Source organism: Sminthopsis crassicaudata, chromosome 3 (assembly GCF_048593235.1).
Source record: "Sminthopsis crassicaudata isolate SCR6 chromosome 3, ASM4859323v1, whole genome shotgun sequence".
NCBI classification, from domain to species: Eukaryota; Metazoa; Chordata; class Mammalia; order Dasyuromorphia; family Dasyuridae; genus Sminthopsis; species Sminthopsis crassicaudata.
This window is the reverse complement of record NC_133619.1, coordinates 285487585-285498139: the sequence shown is the minus strand read 5'-3', so window position 1 is coordinate 285498139 and position 10555 is coordinate 285487585.

The following is a 10555-nucleotide window of genomic DNA, read 5'->3' as shown; positions in this document are numbered from 1 at the left end:
CCAGCCTAAAATATCTTGGAAAGACTTTAGGAAAAGTCTTGTCTTAATTGGGCAGGGGACAATGTGACCAGTACAAGCTCAGCATGGGCAGAACCAGTGTGGGGAATCTAGTGGCAGGTTCTTAACCAAAAAATAGCAACATTGGACATTCTGTCAGGTTCAAAAATCCAGTGGATCAGCATGATGATTAACTGTGAGGCCAACACAATTAAAGCAAATAGTGAGCCCCCAAATTGGAGTCTTAAGAAGTAGAACTTGGTCAGGCTCACCCAGAAAAATGAAGAAGCCTGCAGCAACCACTAGCCCCAGTTCAGACAGTGAGAAGATTGTTATTATGCAGAGGACAATCTCCCCTGTGCCCCAAGAGCAAAGCTCAACCTTTATACATGAGCAAAAAAAGCAAAAGAAGGTACTATGGAGACAGGGAAGATCATAACACAAACCCAAAGAAAAAAATAAAGGCAAAATGCCTTCCATTGAAGCTCAAAAAGGGATATGAATTGGTTTCTAGCTCAAAAGGCTCTCATGGAAAAGTTTAAAAAGAATCTTAAAAGAGAGGAAAAAATGGGGGAAAGAAATAAGATTATACAGTAAGTTATGATACATTGAAGAAAAGAAGCCAACAGCTTCACTGAAGAAAACAACTTAAAAAATAAATATAGTGAAATAAAAAGAAAACAAGTCTTTTAAAATAGAATTGCCAAAATAGGAAAAAATCCACTGAACAAACCAACTTTAAAAACACAATTAGACAAATGGAGTTTTAAAATCTAACTGAAGAAAATTTCCTAAAAATTAGAATTGAACAAATGGAAATGAATGCCTCAATGAGACAAAATCAGTGAAATAAAACAAAAAAAAAAAAAAAAAGTGAGAAAATAATGCAAATACCTCATTGGAAAAACAACTGATCTGTAAAAAGATCCAGGAGAGACAACCTAAGAATTACTGGATTACCTGAAAGTTACAATGAAAAAAAAAAAATTTACCTGGCATCATCTTTCAAAAAAATCAAGGAAAACTGCCTGTATATCCTAGAAACAGAGAATAAAAGTGTCATTAAATTAATCCACCAATTACCTCCTAGAAGAGATTCCAAAATGAAAACTTGAAGAAATAGCTAAATTCCAGAATTATCAGATCAAGGAGAAAATACTGCAAGCAGCTAGAAGGAAATAATTCAAATACTGAGGAACCATTATCAGGATTATCCAAAACTTAACAACTTCAACATAAAAGGATTGAAGGATCTGGAATATATTCCAGAAGGCAAATGATCTTGAACTACAACCAAGAATCACCCATCCAGAAAATTTAAGCACTTTCTTTCAGGGGAAAGATGGGCATTAAATGAAATTGGGTATTTTCAATCACTTTTGTTGAAAAGAACAGAACTGAACAGAAAATATGATCTAACTTCTCAGACCTGTGGAAGAGGAAGGAATCTGAAACCAAAGAAGAATTAGAGATCATTATTGATCACAAAATAGAAATTTTTGATTATATCAAATTTAAAAGTTTTTCTACAAACAAAACTAATGCAGACAAGATTAGAAGGGAAGCAATAAACTGGGAAAACATTTTTACAGTCAAAGGTTCTGATAAAGTCCTCATTTCCAAAATATATAGACAATTGACTCTATAAGAAATCAAGCCATTCTCCAATTGATAAAGGTCAAAGGATATGAACAGATAATATGTATACATATGTTGTATTTAACATACACTTTAACATATTTAACATGTATTGGTCAACTGCCATATGCAGGAGGGTATGGGTGAAAGGGAGGGAAAAATTGGAACAAAAGTTTTTGCAACTGTTTATGCTGAAAATTACCCATTCATATATCTTTGAATAGCTGAAAAAGGGAGGACAGATTGAGAGAGATGACGGCCAGAAGCAAAATACTGGTGAAGATATAAAGAGAGAAAAGCACAACTTGGGAAAAATAAGATGGAAGGAAATACAGTTAGTAATTTTTAAAAGTATATATATATATATATATATATATATATATATATATATATATATATATATATATATATATATAAAATGTGTGTGTGTGTGTGTGTGTGCGTGTGTGTGTGTGTGTGTGCAAAAACATTCGTAGCATCTCTTTTTGTATTGGCAAGAAATTGAAAATTGAGTGTATGCCCCTCATTTGAAGAATAAATGAATAAGTTATGGAACTGAATGAAATGTTATTGTTCTTCAAGAAACGATGAGCAGGCTGATTTCAGAAAGGCCTGGAAAGACTTTCATGAACTGATGTTGAGTGAAGTGAGCAGAATCAAGAGTACAGTGTATACAGTAACAAAATTATGTGATAATTAATTGTAATGGACTCTACTCCTTTCAACAATGAGATGATTCAAGCCAATTTCAGTAGAGTTATGATGAAAAATTTCACCCACATACAGAGAACTATGAATGTGGATCAAAGAATAGTATTTTCATCTTTGTTGTTTTATTGTTGTTTGCTTGATTTTTTCCTTTTCCTTTCTTATGCTTTTTTCTTTTGAATTGATATTTTTGTGCAGCATGATGATTATGGAGATAAATTTAGAAGAATTACACACATTTAATATGTATCAGATTGCTTGCTATTTTGAGGAAGAGGGAAAAAGAGAGAGAAAAATTTGGAACACAAGGTTTTCCAAAAGGGAATATTGAAAACTGAATTTGAACATATTTGGAAAAAATAAAATATTTTTAAAAAGGCAAAACTTTTACAGTGGAGGAAAAGAGAGGAAGAGGAGGAGTAAGTAAACCTTCCTCTCATCAGAATTGATTCAAAAGAGAAATAGCAAATAAACGTTAATATGAGTATAGAAATCTATCTTACCCTGAAGAAAGGAGAAGAGTAGGATACAAGAAAGGTTGAGGCTGATAGAAGAAAGATCATATTGTGAGAGGCATTTGGTTAGCAGCAAAACACTTTTGAGGAGGATCAGGGTGAAAGAGTAGAATAAATATGGGAAAATAGTTAGCAAAAAACTCAAGTTTCCCTGAAAAGGTGTCATTTCTCAACCATAAAGGTAACTGAGTCAAATTTATAAAAAATAAAGACTTATGCCCCAATTGATAAATGATCAAAGGATATGAACTACGCTGAAAGGGCTAAAAATCACGCATATTCTTTGACCTAACAATACCATTACTAGGCATGAATCACAAAAGCAAGTATTTTAAAAGGGACCTATATGCACAAAAATATTTATAGCAGCTCTTTTCTCAGGGCAAAAAAATGAAAATTAAGGAGATGCCCATCAATTGGGGAATGGCTGAATAAACTGTTGTATGTGGTTAAGATGGAATATTGTTCTGTAAGAAATGATGAGCAGGATGCTTTCAGAAAAACTGGGCCAGTCTTCCATGAATTCTCTAGCAAAGTGAAATGTATTGTTTACAAAATAATATCACAGTTCTGATATGATCGGCTGTTAATGACTTTGCTATTCTCAGTAATACGATGATCCATGACTGCTCCAAAAGACTTATGATGAAAAATCCTATCCATTGACTACTTCCAAAAGTATAGGCTTCACAGATTAACAGAGGAGAAAGTAAATTGCTTAAATAGTCCCATTTCAGAAAAAGAAATAGAACAAGCTATTAATCAACTCCCTAAGAAAAAATACCCAAGACCAGATGGATTTACATGTGAATTCTACCAAACATTTAAAGAACAATTAGCCATAATACTATATAAATTATTTGAAAAAATAGGGAATGAAGGAGTTCTACCAAATTCCTTTTATGACACAGACATAGTACTGATGCCTACACCAGGTAGGTTGAAAACACAGAAAGAAAAGTACAGATCAATCTCCCTAATGAATATTGATGCTAAAATCTTAAATAAGATATTAGCAACAAGACTACAGAAAATCATCCCCAGGATAATAATACACCAAGTAGAATTTATACAGGAATACAGGGCTGGTTCAATACTAGGAAAACTATTAATATAATTGGCATATTAATAGCCAAATTACAAAAACCATATGATCATCTCAATAGATGCAGAAAAAACATTTGATGAAATTCAACATCCATTCCTATTAAAAACACTAGAGAGTATAGGAATAAATGGACTTCTCCTTAAAATAGTCAGCAGCATCTATTTCAAACAATCAGTAAGCATCATATGTAATGGCGATAAACTGGAACCATTGCCAATAAGATCAGGAGTGAAACAAGGTTGCCCACAATCACCATTACTATTCAATATTGTATTAGAAATGCTAGCTTTGGCAATAAGAATTGAGAAAGAGATTAAAAGAGTAGGTAATGAGGAAACCAAATTATCACTCTTTGCTGATGATATGATGGTATATTTAGAGAACCTCAGAGATTCTACTAAAAAGCTATTAGAAATAATCCACACTTTTAGCAAAGTTGCAGGATACAAAAATAAACCCACATAAGTCATTAGCATTCTTATATATCACTAACAAAATCCAAAAGTTAGAGTTACAAAGAGATATTCCATTTAAAGAAAGTACCGATAGTATAAAATATTTAGGAATCTATCTGCCAAGGGATAATCAGAAACTATATGAGCAAAACTACAAAACACTTTCCACACAAATAAAGTTAGATCTAACCAATTGGAAAAATATTTAATGCTCTTGGATATGGCAAGCAAATATAATAAAGCAAAAATACTACCTAAACTAATCTATTTATTTAGTTCTACACCAATCAGACTTCCAAAAACTATTTAATGACCTAGAAAAAATAACAAAGTTCATATGGAAAAACAAAAGATCAAGAATTTCAAGGGAATTAATGTAAAAAAATCAAATGAAGGTGGCCTAGCTATATCAGACCTAAAATTATATTAGGAAGCAGTGGTTACCAAAACTATTTGATATTGGCTAAGTAATGGACTAGTTGATCAGTAGAATAGGTTAAGTTCAAAGGAAAAAACAGTCAATAACTTTAATAATATAGTGTTTGACAAACCAAAAGACCGCAGCTTTTGGAATAACTCACTGTTTAACAAAAATTTCTGGGAAAATTGGAAATTAATATGGCAGAAACTAGGCATTGACCCACACTTAACACTGTATACCAAGATAAGGTCAAAATGGTTCATGACCTAGGAATAAAGAATGAGATTATAAATAAATCAGAAGAACATAGTATAGTTTACCTCTCAGACCTGTGGAAGAGGAAGAATATTGTTGTTCCGTAAGAAATGACCAGCAGGATGATTTCAGAAAGGCATGGAGATACTTATTACATAAACTGATGCTGAGTGAAATGAGCAGGACCAGAAGATCATTTTATACTTCAGGAACAATAGTATATGATAATCAATTCTGATGGACATGGCCCTCTTCAACAATGAGATGAACCAAATCAGTTCCAATAGAGCAGTAATGAATTGAACTAGCTACACCCAGTGAAAGAACTCTGGGAAATGACTATCAACCACTACATAAAATTCCCAATCCCTCTATTTTTGTCTGCCTGTATTTTTTATTTCCTTCACAAGCTAATTTTACACTATTTCAAAGTCCAGTTTCTTTTGTACAGCAAATAATTGTATGGACATGTATACATATATTGTATTTAATTTATACTCTAGGGGGCGGAGTCAAGATGGCGGAGAAGATACACACCACTGTGTAAGCTCCTTTCTTCCCTCACAACCAACTAGATTTAACCAGCCTCAGAAATAGCGTTGGACTAATAGAATCCACAAGGACTGGAAGCACGACTTACCAGCTGAAGAGAATCTGGAGTTTCAGCAGGAAAGGTCAGCTCCCAGGGGAGGAGGAAGAGAGGCCAGCGCAGACGGTGGGGTAGTGGCACACTGTTCCGGTTGCGCTAGGGAGGGCTCTGGGATCAGAGAAGCCACCGAGATAAAAGAATCTGGCACAGGCTGTTAGCTCTTCTCTGCTTATAAAACAGCATTTCAGAAGAGAAATCTAAGCCAATTTAAAATTTAAAACTAGATTGGATCTTCCCGGATCCCAGGGGTGACTCAGCAGATCTCGGCACTGGGGGTGTGGCCAACATAGGCAATCCAGGCTTTTACCTTGGGGTAGGTAAGAGATTGAAGAGTGGGCGGGGCGGTAACTCATAATGCCTGGCTCAGCTGGCTGGAGGCTATGGAACAGAAGTCCCAGAGAAGAGGAACCTTTGAACTAGGGACCGTGGTTTCTGGCAGACACTTCCCAGTTTGAGCGCAGGGGCTTTTCACGTCACCTGCTGCAGACATCCACGCCCCACCGGGAAGCATAGGCTAGGCTTTGAGTCGCCTTTACTGTTCAGTCTCAACCTCAGGGAAGCCCCTAAAACACAGCGCCCTCAGGGCACAGCAGTGCTAGTCACCTCTGAGGCACTTCCAGGGAGGGGGTGGGGAACTCTCTCCCAGAGCTCTCTCTTAGCTCAGGCACAGGGGCCGCTACATCCATCTGGTCTGGGAGGAAGCTGGTAAAGAAATAAATAAATAATTTCCTACCCCAGGGACAGACCCCAAAAGATTTTTTAAGTATGAGCAAGAAGCCCAAAAAAACCATAGATTCCTTCTACACAGAGAAGGAAGTTAACCCCAAGGAAGTTAACAGCAGAGAGTCAGCAGATAACAACCTAAAGGGGAACGATTCCTGCCCCCCATCACATAACTCTCTCCTTGAAGAAACTATTAAAAAGTTAAGAGAGTTTGAAGAAAAATGGGGAAAGGAAAGAGAAGCTATGAAATTGGAGTTGGAAAAAATAAAGAATTCACAGGAGATGCAGGGAAACAAAATTAGTGAATTAAAAAAGGTAAAAAAATCACAGGAAAGTAGGATTTCTGAATTGGAGAAGATAAAAAAGTCTCAAGAAAATAGGATTTCTGAATTGGAGAAGATAAAAAAGTCCCAAGAAAATAGGATTTCTGAATTGGAAAAATAAAATAATTCTCAAAAAAAAATTAGGGAAATGGAAAAAAAAGTCAATAGAGCAAAATAACTCATTTAAAAATGAAATTGAGCATTTACAAAAGGAACTAAAAACTGTGAATGAAGAAAATAACTCCTTAAAAGTCAGGATGGAACAAATAGAAATGAATGATTCATTGAGAACCCAAGAATCAGTCAAACAAAACAAAAAAAAAAAAAAAAAAAATGAAAAGCTGGAGAATAACATCAAATACTTACTGGGAAAATCTATAGACCTGGAAAATAGATCTAGGAGAGATAATCTGCGGATCATTGGACTTCCAGAAAACTATGACCAAAAAAAGAGCCTAGATTCTATCTTACAGGAAATTATCAAAGAGAACTGTCCAGAGATAATAGAAACAGAGGGGAAAGTAGATGTTGAAAGAATTCATCAAATTCCTTCTGAAATATACCCTAAAAAAAGAACACCACGGAATATTGTGGCTAAGCTGCATAATTACCACACAAAGGAGAAAATCCTGCAAGCAGCTAGAAAAAAAAATTTAAATACCAAGGTGCCACAATAAGGGTCACACAAGATCTGGCTGCCTCCACATTAAAAGATAGAAGGGCCTGGAACCTGATATTCCTAAAGGCAAAAGATCAAGGATTGCAACCAAGAATAAACTACCCAGCTAAGTTTAGCATCTTTTTCCATGGAAGAAGATGGTCATTCAATGAAATAGAGGAATTCCATATGTTTCTAAGAAAAAAACCAGACTTAAACAAAAAATTTGATCTACATCCACAAGACTGAAGAGAAACAGAAATAGGTACACAGAACCCTTGAGAACTATATCTCTGTTGTGGGTATATAGAAAGTACGCATGGATAATTTGATTTTACTGATATAAAAGAAAAAAAAAAGGAGGGGGTGTAGTAAAGGGAAGGGGGTAGTATCAGAAAAAGGGGAGGGAGTGATAAAAAGAGGGAAACTACATCCCAGGAAGAGGCATAGAAAATACACCATATCTGAGGGAATTTAGAGAGGGGGAGAATCATCGTGTAAATCTTACTCTCATCAGAAGAGGCTCAAAGAGTAAATAATTGTCATATTTGTTTTTCAGAGAATTCTCTCTCACCTCATTAAAAGGGGGGAGAGGAAAAGGGAAAAGGAAAAGGAGAATAAGGGAAGGGACATGGAGGGAGGGGGGAGGGATACTAAAAAAAAAAAAAGGGAGGGCTGCGTGTCACAAGGGGGGTCTATAAATTGAATATTGGGGAAGGGGTTCAGGGGGGTCAAGGGAAAAAGCATAATCTGGGGATAATATGATGGCAGGAAATACAGAAATAGTAATTTTAACTGTAAATGTGAATGGGATGAACACTCCCATCAAACGGAGACGGATAGCAGACTGGATCAAAAATCAGAAACCTACAATATGTTGTTTACAGGAAACACACTTAAAGCAGGAAGATACATATAGAGTAAAGGTAAAAGGTTGGAGCAGAATCTATTATGCTTCAGGTAAAGCCAAAAAAGCAGGGGTAGCTATCCTTATCTCAGATCAAGCAAAAGCAGAAGTTGATATAATTAAAAGAGATAAGGAAGGAAACTATATCCTGCTGAAAGGTAGCATAAATAATGAAGCCATATCAATACTAAACATATATGCACCAAGTGGTATAGCATCTAACTTTCTAAAGGAAAAGTTAAGAGAGTTGCAAGAAGAAATAGACAGTAAAACTATAATAGTGGGAGATCTAAACCTTGCACTCTCAGATTTAGACAAATCAAACCACAAAACAAACAAGAAAGAAATTAAAAAAGTAAATAGAACATTATTAAAACTAGGTATGATAGACCTTTGGAGAAAACTGAATGGCAAAAAAAAAATTATACTCTAACATATTTAACATGTATTGGTCAATATGCCATCTGGGGGAAGGGGTAGGGGGAAGGAGGGGAAAGTTCAAACAAAAGATTTTGCAATTGCCAATGCTAAAAAATTACCCAAGTATATATCTTGTAAATAAAAAGCTATAAATAAAAAAAAAGATTGCCATTAAAAAAGAAAGAAAAATCCTATCCATACCCAGAGAAAGAACATATTGTATCTGAATACAGATTGAAGAATACTCTCTCTCATACATTCTCTGTCTCTGTCTGGGTCTCTGGATCTCTGTCTCTGTCTATGTCTGTGTCTCTGTCTGTCTCTATCTCTGTCTCTCTCTCTCAAACTTTATTTTCCTTTAGGAGTTAGATCTATATTTTCTTTGACAATGTGGCATATAAAAATGTTTTGCATAATAACTTCATATGTACTTTCTTAATGGGGTGGGGATAGAGATAAGGGAGACAATCTGGAAATTCATATTTTAAAAATAAATGTAAAAATTGTTTTAAATGTAACTGGGAGAAAAATAAAAATAACAAAAAATCAAAAGTGCATTTTCTTCATGTTTTGAAAGTTTGTGTTTACAAAATAAAAAAGCCACAGATGAAATATATATATTCTTCTCCATAACTTGCCTTGCTCCCCCACCTAAGGATCCCTCCCTTGTCTTCTTTCCTCACTTTTTGTTTCCCTATCCATCATCCCTTATCCAGTATTTCTTTATACACTTTGTGGGGAGTGGTACTATATTGCTTGTGATATATATGTAGTATTGCTTATTGAGTCCATTCCTGCTGTGCATAGGTTTTCAGAACTATGAGCCCTCCTATCCCCTCCAAAGTCTTTGTGTCCATTTGTTCTTTGCCATTGGTATAGCATGATTACTTTAAGTCCGTCAATCTGAAAAAGAAAATTTTTACAAGCAAACAACAAGAAGAAACAATTCAAATATTCTGGAGTTACATTTACAATTACATTAGAATGATCTGCAACTACATTAAAAAGTTCCTTGCAGGTAATAGAATACTGTGTATCAACAAAAGAATTAGGGTTGCCACCAAAAATATTATATCCAACAAAATTATATTGATTGAAAAAAATGGACATTCAATGAATTGTCAGATTTTCAGGATTTTGTGGCAAACTCCAAACTATTAGGACTGTGGTTCAAGGAAATCAAAGAAAAAGGAAAAGAACTCAAACATATAAAAATATTTATAGCATTTTTCTGTGGTTGCAAAAAATTAGAAATTGAGGAGATGCTTATCAACTGGGGAATGGCTCAACAAGTTGGCTCAACCCAAGTATATGAATGTGATAGAATACTTTTTGCTATAACTTATAGTTACCTTTTTTGAAACTATTGCTTGATTTTCTCTTTATTCTTAATTAAATTCTCTTACTAGTTAATTCTTCCAATTTGATATTGCCAGAAAATCTGATATATTTTCTTTTTATCCCTGTTTTGATGAAGTTATTGATAAAGCTTTGAACAGGACAACATTACTGATAGAGCCCAGTGACATGTCAAGTAACTGATTCAAGCTCCATACTACCAATGAACCATTTTAGTGTGATCTTGAACAAGTTTCAGATTTACGAACTAAGACATTGATGGGATATAATCTGCATTAAGAGTTTGCAAACCTGAGTAAATTATAGATGTTTTGAGTAATTTTCATTTGTATAAGATCATAGAGATGGAAGGGGTCTTTGGGAAACACACATAAATGGTTAAAGAGAATGATTTAAATTGGGAAGAAGCTTGAGGCAGG